Source organism: Cornus florida, unplaced genomic scaffold, assembly GCF_030987335.1.
Source record: "Cornus florida cultivar Cherokee Brave unplaced genomic scaffold, ASM3098733v1 CherokeeBrave_3.0.0_Hap2_Chr07, whole genome shotgun sequence".
In the NCBI taxonomy this organism is placed as follows: domain Eukaryota; kingdom Viridiplantae; phylum Streptophyta; class Magnoliopsida; order Cornales; family Cornaceae; genus Cornus; species Cornus florida.
Genome location: NW_026775577.1, coordinates 52,074,464 through 52,089,257, shown reverse-complemented (window position 1 = coordinate 52,089,257; position 14,794 = coordinate 52,074,464). Strand labels below are relative to the sequence as shown.

General features: G+C 36.5%; 1 protein-coding gene and 1 pseudogene across 2 annotated transcripts in view; both read left to right on the top strand.

Moving 5' to 3' along the window:
* The window catches only part of LOC132267201 (uncharacterized), an 84,523-nt gene that overhangs the window by 22,897 nt on the left and 46,832 nt on the right, over positions 1–14,794 (top strand). The window contains exon 3 of one of the 2 annotated variants that reach the window (XM_059768292.1): positions 13,629–13,807. The exons of the other annotated variant lie outside the window; for it this stretch is intronic. The gene's annotated coding sequence lies outside the window, so the exon portion shown is untranslated. Of the gene's footprint in view, positions 1–13,628; positions 13,808–14,794 lie in introns of those variants that run through there. 2 annotated transcript variants of the gene reach the window in all.
* Positions 7,508–7,606, top strand: LOC132267989 (small nucleolar RNA R71; annotated as a pseudogene).

Sequence of the window (14,794 nt, the reverse complement as noted above, 5' to 3'; positions counted from 1 at the left end):
TAGTCTAAAACGGAAAAGTAAGATATATAAAGGTCCTAGAATACCTAATCTTAAGGGGTTTAAATGCGCACTTTTCAGCGCTCATCACACCCCCAAAATTAAATATTTTTAATCCCTTGCAATGAACTATAAAGTAAAGGAATGAAATGAATAGCTATACAAGTATGAACTAGAAAGCAATAAATGGATAACGCCACTTTCGTAGGGAACACGATTGCATTTAGCATATGTAACAAGCCTTTTAAATCCCTAGGTTACCCCTAGTGGACGCGTGAAGTCTCGTGAGGGTTTCCAGAAATGATACCCACAAATATTAAGCTCATTCTCACAAAAGAGGCACCAATATTGCAAACAAGCATTGGGAGAAAACTACCTCAAGTATGCAATTTTTCAACCATTTCCAAGCAATCTCCTAAAATTTCAACATCAAACAAGAAAGTATGGTCCTCCACACATCAAGAAAATGATCATGCAAATCAAAACAACACTAGAATCCTTTTTGAGTGGACCGGCATCAAGTGTGTTGTTATCTAAGCCAACTAAAGAAATGACCACATCCTTACCCTCAAACTAGCACACAAATCTAGTCCCGATCATCAAAACAAAGAGTGGACTTTTTATTAAAATTTTATTAATCTAGGTGCACTTATTCTTTTCACTTGATTTTTTTTTTTTTTTAACTATCCTAAGGATCAAAGATGGAAGCATGGTGCAATGTGTTAATCTACTAAGTTTTCTAGTGATCCATGAGGTCGAGCGTTAAGTTAATGACTCCTAAACCAGACGGCTTTATGGCACTAGGCGTTCAAATACCTCTATGGACTTACAAGCTCAAATCAACTAGGCTACAAATCAAAACAACCTCCATCTAATCATTTCCCACTTCTCACCTTTTGGGAGAAGTCCTCACTTTTTTATTACTTTTTTTTTTTTTTTTTTGAGTTCAATTATTAACCTAGAGTTTAAGCTCTCTACCTTTCGGCGCGAGAAATTCAATGCTTGACGAGGCTAGAATCCCGGCTACTCAATGAAAAGGGTTTATTATCGACCTTTATCAAAATGAAAGCTTTCAATACACTACTAGCCCAATTGGAATATAACCAATTCAATAATTAACAAAACATGTACCCTACAAATGAATGCTAGTGTGCACCTATGCTAGTGTAGAATTCTAGAGTGAATCTTAAAACAATCACAAAATCAAGATGATGTGGATCACAAGTGCAAACAAGATAATAATCTTTCGAAAAAAAATTACTCCTAAATGGCATTCACAAGGCATACAAGGAGTATTACACTCTCAAGTCAAGCAATTTTTAAATTTTAAGTAGTATAGTCCTCAAAAGATCAAAATCATAGCTAGTTATGAACCAATCATAGAAAATCTCTCAAATACACAAGTCATGCTTAAAATTTTGAATTGAAAGCAAATACTGCATTTAACACCATTACCGCCAAACTTAAATGGCACAATGTCCTTAATGTGCAAAGAGAACAAAAGAAAAAGTATACCAGTGTAGCTATGGCGAAGAATGGCCAGGACACAAGTATCCAAAGTGGGTGGTATAACCCCCCCAAACTTGGGATTAATTGTGGTCCTGAAAAGATGGCACTTGAATAAAACTCATTAGATAACAAAAGGGATAATATTAGTGCGCAGTGGACATGCAAGTGTAAATGGGATAGTTAAATGAAATAATGAGAGAGGAATAAGGATGGTCTTGAAAATTTGGGCAGCACTCTCTCTCACTAAAGTCACTGTGATGCACCTGATGGAGCCAATCACAGATAGATATATTAATACAAAGATATAACATCCAAAATATAACATGTATAGAAAAATAAAAATAATGTACATCACAATGTTTGGGCCAACAAACTGGTCGTAAAAATAATATAACAGTAGTAATGTATTACAGATATATGAAATGAAGGTATAGAAATAGAGAGATCAGGAATATCATGCTGAGGAGGTAGGACGGGCAGAGCACTTTCACAGATATCTCGGGATATGTCTCGCAGTACAACCATGACATCCATACAAAGAGATGAAATGTCAGCTCGGATAGAGACAGTGTCTGCACGGATAGAGACTACGGCATCCTCCAAAGCCTGGATGCGCTCTCCAAAGCCGGGTGTCTGTGCTGGAGCCTCAAGTACCACTAGATCAAGAGAATGATATATGTGCATCCTGAGCCTACTCTTGGGAATGTAATGGTGACCCTGTCGGAGAGTGATGTTATAGATCCTCTGTAGGATACTGCTCCAAGTCTATGTCTAGATGTATGGCAGGTGGATTGACTGCTGGGTCATCCGCTACTGCTGTGTCTACCTCTGCTGCTGCTGCTGCCATCTCTTCCTCTTCAGCTGCTATCACAGCATCCTCTAGTAGACTCTTGATAAGAGTATTGTAACTCTTGTTCCAATCCTTCTTGCCAAAGTGGCAAGCTCCTATCTCTGGGCGCTCATCTGAATGGAATGGATAGCGCTGATCTCGCAAGATCTGAGTAATAAGGTGGCCAAAGGGAAGGAACTTAGCCCGCTTGGGCTTGACCTTGCTGATGTAGTCCGTGTATAGCTTCATCATGACACTCCAATATAAGGCCGGCATAGATACCCAGTAGCCTATATAGAATGCATATAAAGCAGTCAAATAGTCGCCTCGGCTCTGAATCTTGTAGCCGGCAATAAACATGTTTCAGTACAAGACCGAATCGAAGAATCATAGATCATTGGGCAAATAGTTTCAAGTAGCAAATGTCTCGCCCTCATTGTAATGGCCTGTAAGTGCCACAGCCATGTCTGCATAAGAAGGCATCCTCTCCAGAATGGGATAATCGAGCTCAAGATCAAGAGGGCAGACATGCGGGCATCTGGAAGATCGGGCCAGCGTCTCCACTGTGATACTGATAGGATGGCCATCGACAGTAGTGCGCAGCTCCACCAGATTACTCGGGGTAGGCTGGAGGTTCTGGAAGAACATCCGAACAAGCCTAAGGTAAAGTGGGTATGTGACAGGGGCTAGAATGGCTGAAATGCCCCTCCAGTCAATGTCCTCGTAAACTGCCCGGGTCAGAATGTACCGGGAGAAGAAAGAGATATCGAAAACTGACTTATGCGCCACTGAAAAGCGTGAGTATCTCGGAAGAGGTCTGTCTAAGGCCTGGCCTGGCTGTGCATGAGGTGGAGATGGAGAAGGCGATGGTGTATGCTCAACCTCATCATAGGATGATGAAGATATAGAGGCTGAAGCCTGTAGTCTAGAGTCGGCTGATGGGGACTGAGCTGGATCTACCTTGAGATAATCCTCTAACTGCTCAGGCTACTCAGACTCAATAGACTGTTCTGGATCCTGGACATGGGAGGGCTCTGCCTGATGCTCTAGCTGCTGCTGAACATGAGAGGGCTCGCCTGGCCCCTCTATCTAGTGCCTAACTCACCACTCATATTGTCGTTTAGCGACAGTCTTAACTCGGGCCATGACCTGCAAAAGAGCGAAACACTTGCAAAATTAGTATTAGATAATAAAGATTTGAGGTACAGTATATAGAAACATATATGTCAAATAAGATAGACAACTCAGAATAAGAATCATGAATCTACACAAATGATGATAGAGCTAAATAAACAGTGACTTTAAGTGAAGCATGCTAAACAATATAAGTATGGAATGCATCCAATGTGAAAAACACATGCATTGGGCATGTATGAAATAGCATGAAATCATAAAAGAGAGTGTGTGAAGTGTGGAATGCAAATCTGTGAAGTTCGATCGATCATAAAAATGTGAGATCGATCTGAGATAAGTTCGATCGATCTTTGTGTGATCAATCGAAGAAAACTTCGATCGATCGAACTGCTACGGGAAATTCAAAAAGTCATAGATCTGTGACGTGGATGGCACGGGGGCACCCAAACAAGCTTATGGGGCCCTCTCACATAACAACACAACAAAAATTGGTCACTTGTTTGGCCCGTGACCCCCAAAATCAATTTGGAAATGAAATATATACAAAAATCTATACATATACATATACACGTATATACACATACCCAAAGCTTCAAAAATGGAAGGAAATCAAGCATGGCATCTCAAGATCTAAGATGGAAACATCAAAATCATGTAGATTGAGGCTTGAAAATGGAAATGAAACACAAACTTACCAAATCTAACGAGAGAAGTTGTCCGAAGGAGAGAGAGATGAGATATGAGATGAGGGAGAGAGATTTGAGGCTCGAGAAGCTCGCTGGAGATACGCCGGAGATGGGAGACGTTGGATTTGCAGCGGCGAGGGAGATGATCAAGGGTCTGAGATCGATCTTGAAATCGATCTAATGACCCTAGGGTTTTATTTTTAAAATCATTCCCTGACAAGTTCGATCGATCAAGAAAAATTTCCAATCGATTGAAGATAGATCGATCTGAAAAATGTTGAGATCGATCTACTCTCACTAAACGACAAAATTTTTTTGAAACATTTTTGAAAAGTTTGAATTTTTGGAAATTAAAAACTAAAGTTAAAAATATTTTGAATTTTTGGAAATAAAACAAAAGAAAATTGTTTTTGGGATTTTTTTTTTTTTTTTTTTTTTGAAAATTTTAAAATGAAAATAAAATAAAACAAATATTTGAAAATAAAAGTGAAAATTAAAATAAAATGAAAATCTTTTCGGAGTTTTTTTTTTTTTTTTTTTGAATAAAATAAACCAAACTAAACAAAAATATTTTTGTATTTTTGAAAATTTTGAAAACTCTCTCTTCTTTTTTTTTTTTTCTTTAATTTTAAATTTGAATTTAAAATGCAGTCAAAACAAAAGTCAACAAAGGGTACAGATCGATCAAGCTGAGATCGATCGAAAAGATACTTCGATCAATCGAACAGATGAAAACCTACAGACAACCTCGAACGATGCACAGAGAGGCCTTTTTATGGATCTAAAAAAAAATTCTAAGTGTGGAATGAAGATTGATCTTGGAATACTTAAATCGATCGAATGAAATTTTTAAATGATACACAGAGGGCTAATTTATGCAGAAAATATTCGCACGATGGAATAGAGAGGTGATTGGATGCAGGGAAAGGTGTTCGATCGATCGAACCTCTTTTGACATCGATCGAACAGGAACAAAATGAAAGTGCATGCATACTCGATCAAAATCCTAGCCATATGTATGAATTCCAAAACATATCTAGAAAACGCAAGAAATGAAAGATAAAATAGAAATGAGGGAGGAATAGGGTTGTAATCCCTATGAAGTATTTACTAGTCTTTAACATCTCTAGCAAGACGTTGGGCTCTTTTAGCCCAGATCAAACATCTTGTAATGCATCCCCTCCTTGTCGGGATGATAAGTACTTTAAATTCCACCCAACAAATGGTTCCCCAAAGAACTTGTTGGATTAGGTTCAAAGGAGATTGTTAGTCCTTTGTCAATGTGATCTTTAAGCTTCCATGCCCTCTCAAAGCAAGTTTTTAAAACATCATTCTTTGGATTCAAGGTCAAAGATATAAACTTTTAAAGTTTTGGTTTCAAGCAAAAACTCTATTCTTTCACATTCATTGTCTAGACATTTTTCTACAATATTTACTTCTTCATGCTTATCAAATGAATTTGGGATCGGATTGAAGATGTTCAACTTCACTTTCATATGCCCAAATGAGATTTTCGTTACCCCCGTCCTACAATTGATGTTGGCATTTGCGGTTACCAAGAAATGATGGTTAAGGATAACGGGAATTTGGCACTTGGGATTTGGAACCGATTCCGTGTCAATGACAACGAAATTGACCGGGAAGAAGAATTTATCAATTTTAATCAAAACATCCTCAATGATACCCTTAGGCTTTTTGATGGATCGGTCAGCAAGTTGTAAAACCACCGACGTCGGTTTTAAGTCTCCTAAGCCCAATTTGACATATACCTAGTATGGAAGAAGATTAACACTTGTTCTTAAGTCTAGAAGAGCCTGATTAATGACATGGTCACCAATGATGCAAGAAGTAGTAGGTGAACCGGGGTCCTTAAACTTTGGGAGAGTGTTATGTTGCAAAATTAAGCTCACTTGCTCGGTCAAGACCACTTTCCTAGGTGTTTGGCTCTTGTTCTTCCTTTTTTGGGTGTAAAGATGTTTTAAGAACTTGGCATAAGCCATAATTTGCTTAATTGCATCCAAAAGTGGAAGATTAATCTTCACTTGCCTAAACACATCTATGATTTCATTTGTCTTGGTCCTTTGTTTTTTCAAGAGAGATGGAGCATTTTAAGGCATTCGGAGATGGAGCTCTTGGCTCAAAATCTTTTTCAAAAATTTTCTTTAAAGAATCTTCAACACAAGAATTTTTAAAATCCTTTTTCAAAGCTTTGTTCAATTCATCTTTCAAATCAATTTTGAACTCACTTTTCAAATCACTTTCTACCACTTTCTCATTTGAATGATCATGCATATGCAATAAAGGAGGAATATGATGAGAAACGGGACGAGTGTCAACTTTTGGTTGCACCAATTCACTCTCTTCATTGGGAATACCTACTTGGTTGTCAATAGCCTTCCCACTTCTCAAGGTTGTCACCGCATTAACATATTCAATTGTGTGCCCTTCTGATGAGGAATGAGTCTCCACAACACATTGTTGCTTTGGTGGTGCATTCAAAGGCATTTTCCCTTTTTCTCTAGCATTTAAGTTACTAGCTATTTACTCGACTTGGGTTTCTAACTTAGCAATGGATTGAGAATAGGAATGAAGCAATTGAGTTTTCACCTCTAGAGTGCTTAGAGCGGTCAAAACTTTCTCTTCAAAGGCAGGACTCCTAAAGTTTCCTTGAAAATATGATGATTGGTTAGGGAAATGAGAATTAGAAAATTGATTGCCATATGATTGAAATGATGATGATTTAAAACCTTGGGAACCTTGGCCTTGCATTGGTAGCGGAACATATGTCCCTTGAAAACCACCTTAGGGAGGGTTTGAGCCTTCCCCTTGGCTTTTCCAAGAAAAGTTTGAATGGTTCCTCCAACTTGAATTGTAATGAGTGCCATAGGGATTGTTCCCTTGATTAACAAATGTAGCATTGACTTGCCCATGGGGCTCACTTTGCATATGTCCATGTGGACAATTGGAAGTAGAATGTAAAACACTTGAACAAGTCATGCAAGATTCATTAAATGCACGATGATGAATATGAGTAGGGGAGGAAGATACTTGATTCACCGAATTTTGGTTAATAAAAAATTGATCAAACCTTTGAGATAAGGATTTCATCTCGGCGGCTATGTCGTTGGAATGGTCAACTTAATATAAGCCAACATTCTTCCTTCCACCTAGGTTTCTACCATTTTTAGAAGATAAAGACCTATGCATTGAATTCTCACTCATGCTTTCATACGATTGTCACACATCATTTTCATGCTTGTTAAGATAAGAACCACCCATGGATGCATCAACCATACCCTTGTGATTATCCGGTAAACTTTCAAAGAAATATTGAACTAGTTGCTACTTAGGTATGTCATAATGAGGACATTTTCTAGGCAAATCATTAAACCTTTCCAATACCTCATGAAACATTTCCCCATCCCCTTGAGAAAATTCTCTAATTGAAGTTCTCATGGCATTGGTCTTAGAAACCGAATAGTACTTTTTCAAGAACTCTTGTTGCATTTTCGCCCCAAGAGGTTATCGAAAAAGGCCTAAAATTGTTGAACTAATATTTTGCCTTGTCTTTAAGGGTGAAAGGAAAAAGTTTAAGTCTTAAAACTTCTTCTGGCATATCCGTATATTTCACGGTAGAACACAGTTCAAGAAACTCATCCAAATGCTTATAAGGTTTTTCACTAGGAAGTCCATGATAATTTGGAAGCATTTGAATAGTTTGTGGTTTAATTTCATAGTGATGTGCTCTAAATGGGGGCAATTGAATGCAAGTGGGTGCATTGTATTCATTAAGCACATAATGGTCTCTTAATGCAATGGGAGGATTCACAATTGGTGGTGCTAAATGGACACCTTGATTAGCTTGAACCATGGGAGGTTGTGGAGCAAATATTGGCTGAGGCATTCCCAATGGAATTTGGCCTTGTTGTTGTGGGTGAATGAATAGTCTAGGCATACCTAATGGTACTTAAACAATTTCATGATGCACATTAGGGTAGAGGATGCCTTATTGGTCTAAGTGACCAAGGTCCTCCACATGGTCGTCATTCAAATCCTCCATTGGTGAAATGAAGTGATGAGAACTACCTCTTCCCCTAGGGTTACGAACAACCAATTCAAGATGCAAATTAAGAGGGACAAGAGTATGATTCAATGACCTACGACCATGTATACATTAGCAAAGCAAATAACAAGCAAATAACAATCACTTCACCCCCATAACAATTCAATCAAAAAATCTCCACATACAATGATCCTATGGCCCCATGCTTGAACAACATGCAAAGAAAAGTAAATTGCCTCTACGCGGGCTCATGATTTATCTAAGAATGCAAAAATATGCCTCCACGCGGGCCGACAATTTAACTAGAGATTGAGTTAGAAAGATCTCACAAAGGGTCCTTAAGCAACTTCAATTCATTTTCAATTTCCAAGCTTTGTAATGCTTTGCAATTTTTAGATTTTTAGCCTTTTTTATGCTTAGCTTAGCTCCTTGCTTCTCAATTCTCATTTGCTTAACCTCCTTGCTCAATTTCACCTAGCCAATAAGAACAAACACAATAAGTAACTAAAAATAAAATAAAGTAAAGACACGATCAAAAGAATATTAATTCTTAATTATTTCTAAAACACGGCGTTGCCAATTCAATCCCCGGCAACGGCACCAAAATTTGACGGTGGCCATTCCTATACGCCAAAATAATGTAGTGAATGTACGGTTCAAGAAAAGTCTTTTGGGTCAAATTTAAATTTATAAAAACCACTACTACCACTACTACTAATGTGGCAAGGGTGAATAGGGATCGTCCCAAGGGATTAGAGGGGCACTAGTAATGGAAACAATGCTTAGGTTTAGTAGGTCTAGTGATCAAAGGTAGGTTGTTTGGTTGATTAAACTACAATTAAGATTAAACAAGCTCAATATAGAACAAGTAATTAAAGGATAGAGAAAACAAGAAAGAGAGGTCTTGGGACTTAGAGGTCACCACTAAGCATCACTTTTCTATACACTCAATTCATAATTAATGAGGGGGAAAACATATGTTGCAACAATAGTGAGTGTATGTGGTTGCTTCAACAAGCATGGATGATCAATTAAGTATATATTGTCTAAACAACACAATGAATAGCACAATATATCAAACTAAGCCATTAATCCTTCCTTTAATCTCACAATCCAAATACATCACATGATTAGAGAAATATACTACTTGCATTTATAAGTATGGAACATCAAACAACAAGCATGGATTGTCCTCCCATTTAACAATTAAGGTAACTATACTACATCTAAGCTAATGGAATGAAAATTAAACTAATTAAACTAAGGGAGAGGCACAATCCATCAAGGAATGAGTATGAACCATCAAATAAACCACAAGAGTATTCTATTAAGCACTATGTTTTGACAATCTCTAGATCTATAGCATCAACACACATAGACATGCATCAACAACACAAGAGTTAGAGATAAACACATAAACATCTATTCTAGCATACATAGACATATGAATAGAATGAAATGATCAATTGGAAGAATTAAACCACACAAATCATTGAATAAACAAGATCTATGTATATAAAAATATCAAAACATGTATTACAACACAAATCCCCTCAAAAATACATAAATCAAGATAAAAAAAAGGCATGCTTAGAGCTAACTCTAGCCCCAAGAGGATGTCTAGCCACTCATGGATGGTGTCCTCCAACCCTCAAGGGCTATCTCCATGGTAGAAGTGCTCTTCTTCTTGAGGTAGATGGAAAACTTCCCAAGAATGTGTCTCTAGCCTCCTCTTCTCTTTTCTTTCTCTCTAAGAATGATATCTAATGTTGTATCTAAAAACTCCTTTATAAAAGTGGCTCATAATCCTTATATAGGTAGCTCAAATGTCACACCCAATGGTTTAGGCTCGTACACAAGGGCTCCTCCAATGATTGCACCATAAGATAACTTTTAATGAGCTGAAAATTGATTTAATTCGCACTTGAGAGGGTTCGATCGATCGAACTTGGCTGAGATCTATCAAACTTTGGCTGGATCGATCCTCCCATGGCGGCACCTTTTTGGATAAAGACAACTCTGAGATATTTTAGGAAAGAAACAAAAGTGGTAGGTGGGGTGGTACAACAGGATAAGATGGAATATTTTCGATCGATCTGAGAATGGTTGGATTGATCGAACTTTGTAGGATCTTTGGATAAGGACAAAAAAGCTTGGATCCATCTTGGAGAGTCTAGATCAATGAACTTTCGATCGATCGAAGTATTCTTGAGATCGATCGAACATGCTGAATTTCCACATTTTGCTTCAATTTGTTTCCACTTTGCTCCTTTCTTCCATCTAGCTTGAGTTAGCTTCTTTTAAGCTCTTATTTTGCTGAATTAACTTATTTTGGAGATAAGCACTTAAAAAGGACAATAACATGAAATTAGTCTAAAACGGGAAAGTAAGATCGATAAAGATCCTAGAATCCCCAAGCATAAAGGGTTTAAATGCGCACTTTTCAGCGCTCATCAATTCTTCATTCATCAAGGCACTAAAACTGACCATCTTCTCGTACATAAGCTTCAATGGAAACATTCTGTTTTGTGTCATTTGTACCTTTATAATCAGCCTTCCATTTTTGTCTTTGACCACACAAACATCATTGTTGAAGTGTACATCATTTCCCTTTTGCAGAATCTGTCCAACACTCAAAAGATTATATTTAAGACCTGGAGCATAATATACATCAGTAATCTTCTGCACTCCCTTCTTGCTTTTGACAAGAATGTCGCATTTTCCTCTGACAAAATGCCTTTTATTATCACTAGTTTTGACTTCACTTTGGATAGATTCATCCAAATTTACAAAGGCATTTTTATCTCCAGTAACGTGATTGCTACAACCACTGTCAATATACCATATATTTTCTGAAATTTCTTCTTGTGTATTGCAAGCCAACATGAAAATTCCTTCTTCCTTTTCTTCCTCCTTGTGTATGAATGTCGAACTATTGCTTGCTTCATTATCATTCTTTTTGAACCAGCAATCTGCTTGAAAATGCCCCAGTTTTCCATAATTGAAATATTGGAGATGATATGAGTCACCGCGACCTCTACCTTATCCTCTGCTTCGACCTCGACCTCGACCTCTTTTCATTCCTCTTCCTCTTCCTCTATGAGGAGGAAAATTAGCATTTTCCTTAGACTCAAAAATTCTTCCTTCATTATTTCTTCCTCTTCCTCGGCTATTTCGATCACTTTTTGTTCCTCTCCAACCTTCCTTAAAAGAAGTTTGAGCATGAAAAGCTTGTTCTAGAGGCGTTGAATCAAAATTCTTTAATCGAAGCTCATGAGATTGGAGTGATCCCATCAAGCTATTTACTGACAAAGTCGACAAATCTTTCGACTCTTCAATTGCTACAACGATGTGTTTGAATTTTCTAGGCATACTTTGGAGGATTTTTTCAACAATTCTTTGATCTTGAATATCTTCTCCATTCACCTTCAATTGGTTAGTGATCGAAAGAATACGATTAAATTACTCTTCTACACTTTCAGAATCTTTCATCTTAATCGTATCGAATTCAGCTCGAAGAGCTTGCAATCTCACCACTTTAACTTTATCTTCACCCTTATAAGTGGCCTGTAACGTATCCTACGCTTGCTTTGCTGAAATGGCTGTCAAGATTCTTTCAAAAATTCCTTCATCAATTGCTTGATAAATGAAGAACAATGCTTTCATGTCCTTCTTTCGATTCTCTTTCAACTCATTGAGTTGTGCTTGACTCAGCCCTGCTTAATTTGTCGGTTCTTTAAAACTGTTTTCAACAATTTCCCATAAATCTTGGGATCCATACAAAAACTTTCATTTGTAGACTCCACTGATTGTAATTCTTCCCACTAAACTTGGGAAGTTGGGGCTGCAACATGTTGTTAGATGCCATTTTTCTTTGCCGATCTTGTAACAAGGCTCTGATACCACTTTATTGGAGTTGGTGGGCAAATGAACACAAATGGGATACACTCGTATATATTCAACTGAATTAGTAAACACGCAATTCAAAAACACTCACTTCTATAAAGCTGAATTCTTTATCTTATATTACTCAATTGTTTGTGTGTTGAAATACACTTACATGACTCACCTATTTATACTACTCAATAGATACTTCTAATACATGAATTTAATACATTCAATGAACCATACAATGAACCAAAATATTTCATATAAACCAAAATGTTCCATGTACTAGCAATTATTATGAGATTCTTTGCACCTTCCCAAGTATCACTTGGTCTTCTAAGATAAATCTAAACAAGTCTAGATTAATCTTCCAACACATGTATGGTTGTGATGAAGTTGATGTGAAGAAATTACCATTGCATGTGATGTGCCATCCTCTATCTGACATGAATGTGACATGTTGGCTTCATCCAAGCTTGATGTGAAAGACAAAAGACATTTACCCGACTGTTAGGTACTCGAGAGCCCTTTTTTGGACTTGTCACTCCAGACTATATCTTTTAATTGAACAGTAATAGTTGCCTTACTCTCCTATTTGGTGTATGGTACACCCAACCAAGATAGCCAAGGCCATAAGAATTGTTAATTGGTCGCGTAGGCTACTGATGTGGCTTGGAGTAAGATCTAGCCCTATTTTTTCCACCTTTCGACAATCTTGAACCCCATTCTTCATAAAGTCATGTCTAGGTGGTCCAAATATCCAATTTGGGTGTAGACAAAAACACTATTTTTTATAATAGTAGAACTATTATTTGTCTCCAAATTACTTCAAGGAAATGAAGTCTAGACATGCATCAATCTACTTCTAAATTTTACTAAAGACATTTTTATAGAATTTATGAATACTAAAGATTTGCAAAATTAAATCCAACATAAAACACCAAATAAATTAAATATCTGTAAGATGGTATTTTTTGCATGAAGCCTACATCTATTTCCTTACTACAAGTTAAATTGTAAATATAGGTATACATGTTTATCAGTTAATTACTATAATGAGTCCAACAATAAGCATTGGTATACTATTCATTTTGAAAATCTTTGAAGAACTGGTACACTTATAGAGTGTATGCATTCGTATATCTTGTCTATGTTGGATGCAACATTCCTCGAATACTCATAGATGTGAGTCTAATACTTCATAAACTTGTTTATAATTTTAAAATAAATTTTATTTATTTATTTCTAGCACGTACATGATATGCCTCAAATACTTTAGTCACGTATTTGATACTCCTTAGATATTTTAAGACACATTGAATAAGTGTTGAATAGTAAAATGTAACTTTTCTAAGTATAATATTTTAGTGTTTTGATGGACATCTTCTATATGTGTATGTCAAATTTTATATATGATAAAAAACTAAATAGATGAATTACTACATTTATTTCTGCCATATGAGTTTCCATCTTGTTGATATTGGTTATATGTTCCATTTTTTTTTTTTCCTATTTGCCACAGGTGATTTGTCCGGTCATGCTTTGCTCCATCAACAGTGTGTTTTATGTCATGGAAGAATTCTTAGTGTTGCCATGCAAAGCTAAATTGTTTAACTACCGCTATTGTGCCAAGGTATAAGTGTGTGCCTAAATAAACAAATAAATTGAAGTTAGTATGTGTTTTAACTATCCCCTCCCCCCTTTCCCTCCCCCAAAAAAAAAAAAATGTCTTATGATTGTATGTATTAGTTTTCTCCTCTCCCAACCAAGAAAGAAAAAAAAAAAAAAAAAAAAAAAAAAAAATTCGTCAACATTTCTTAGTGTTCATTTCCATTCCAAGCATCTTTATTCCCTGTTGCTTACATACATTTTGTAGTGTATGTTTAAATACATTGGCTTTATTTTTTACCGTATTCTTTTTCTACTTCAGTGTGGATGAACACTCAATTATATTTATGGCTTAAAACCATTGAGCTGGTTGAAAAGTTAAGTGTATGTGTTTTCTTTTTAATATTGTCTATGACAGTAACTGATGAACTATTTTATATTATATTTCATTGATGATTTCATCCACCTTTACTAGAGTTTTTGGCATTTGTAAGAGCCCGATTAAGTTAAAGCAAAGCTCAGTGGCAATATTGTTCCCATGCAGCATTGAAGGCTAACTTCAATTGAAATCCCTTATGTGATGTAAGCTTTTCACAAGGAAAGTCCACATTGAATGGTCATGTTAATTATATCAAAACCCACACAGAATGACCATTTTATATAAAAATCCTACAAGAAATGAAAGTCCCTATAATTACTTTGAAACCGTAAAGATACGGTTTTGTCACAGTTTGAGGTCCTTTAGGACCTCCATATAGAAAGTAGCCTTTGTAGTAGAGGTACTGTAGGTCATTAAAGGACAATACTTGGCTTAACTGTGAGAGAATTAACTTTAAGAGGATAGAATTTAAATCAAAGGATTAGTGAGTATTAATAAAGTGGTTTGTAGAGATTGGTAGGAGCACTCCATATACATTTAAACAATGATATGAGGACCCCTAGTTGGTTGTAGAGAGTGATATTGTCACTCCTAGCAAACACTATAAAAGGAAAGCTTGTAGAGAAATCTTTAGGAATAGGTTGCTCTAATATATACATATACTCTCATATATATATCAATGATCTCTACCAAAGTTCTAG